Source organism: Eschrichtius robustus, chromosome 13 (assembly GCF_028021215.1).
Source record: "Eschrichtius robustus isolate mEscRob2 chromosome 13, mEscRob2.pri, whole genome shotgun sequence".
NCBI classification, from domain to species: Eukaryota; Metazoa; Chordata; class Mammalia; order Artiodactyla; family Eschrichtiidae; genus Eschrichtius; species Eschrichtius robustus.
Genome location: NC_090836.1, coordinates 14,408,830 through 14,410,337, shown reverse-complemented (window position 1 = coordinate 14,410,337; position 1,508 = coordinate 14,408,830). Strand labels below are relative to the sequence as shown.

The following is a 1,508-nucleotide window of genomic DNA, read 5'->3' as shown; positions in this document are numbered from 1 at the left end:
TAGAAATTCAAAGAAATGCCATATGCCACGTCACTGTTATAAATAGAATAAGATCAACTTTATTAAACCATTAAGTTACCCCCATCAATTGTTGTAAATTTTAAGTGAACATGAGAATCACTAGGAAATAAATTACCAGAAATAAGGAAGACCAAACTGATAAAGAGATATTCTATTTCCTTACATGGAGAAAAGCTGAAAAAAATTGTAATTCAGAAAGTTGTTAAATATAAAGTCAAGCATAAAAATAAAGTGACTCTTCAGGGACCAGCAAAAAAGAGAAAACACAAAATTAGACCAACAATTTCAAAGTGTTTTAATTGTAGTTCATGGGTATTTCATTAGCTCCTCAAGGCTAAAATCTAATACTGTTGTATGGACAGATGTGACTTTCTAGATGCCTAGAAAGTGGAAAGATTAAAGAAAGTCACCTGGATGAAGCTCAGATCCTTGAAGTACTGCCCTAGCCATTAAATTATATCTATAATTTATATTATATATATTATATATAAATATACATTATAATTTTATATATATATATATATATATATATATATATATATATATATATATATATATATATATATATATACTGTCCTAGAGAGGTGTTAAAAATCTGTTACATATCTAGAATAAAAGAACAGAATGACTACCATTAAGAAATAGAGTACTTAGGCTTATAGCATGCTCAAGTATGTAGTCTAAATATATGCTATGCACATGATAATAGAGACACGATCTAGGAAATAAACATAACAGTGTTTGAGGATATTGAAAATTCTAGATCCCTGAGAGAGCAAACATTTTCTATCACAGTTTATATTGAAATTCCACAGAACCTCTGCCAAGCTCACAAGAAAAAAATTTACAAACCTCAAAAGAAATAAACCCCCTTAAAATCAATATGCTGAATATGATAGAAGAAATTTATTCCTTCAGCTCTCCATTAATTTGATAAATATTTATCAGATGTCCACTATAAGTCGGAAAGTCTTGAAGCCACTGGATATATAGAAGTGAATAGACAATGAAGGGATGAAGATATAAAAGAAGGAAAATAAACCATAGTAAAAAAAAAACAGGATAGATAAAAAATAGACAAAGCCATAAAAGAGCAAAGTGAACAACTTACTCCCTGAAATTAAGGACTTAATGGGCATGTGTTCACTTCAGGGGTATACATACTAAAATTAGAACAATACAGAGAAGATCAGCCTGTCTCCTCTTCATGGATGTCATGCAAATTTGTGAATATTTTTGTATAATTTTTTAGCATCAATCCCTAAATCTGAGAAAGATGGAATTAAAAAGAAACTTACAGACATTTCTCACTCATGAATATTGATGAAATAATCCTCAATAAGATATCATCAAACATAATTCAACAGCTAAATAAAAAATTTTAATATGAAAAATTTAGGAATACAAGGATGGTTCAGTGTTAGATACTCTATTAATATAATTCACCGTGTTAACTTATCTAAGGAGGAAACTCATAATGAAGTCTC

General features: G+C 28.9%; 1 non-coding gene across 1 annotated transcript; it reads left to right on the top strand.

Annotated features, from left to right (window-relative positions):
- The first annotated feature begins 1,162 nt into the window (after nt 1-1,162).
- Nucleotides 1,163-1,267, top strand: LOC137775966 (U6 spliceosomal RNA). The gene has a single exon (XR_011076095.1). It is a non-coding gene; the product is annotated as a U6 spliceosomal RNA (small nuclear RNA).
- Nucleotides 1,268-1,508: the final 241 nt, after the last annotated feature.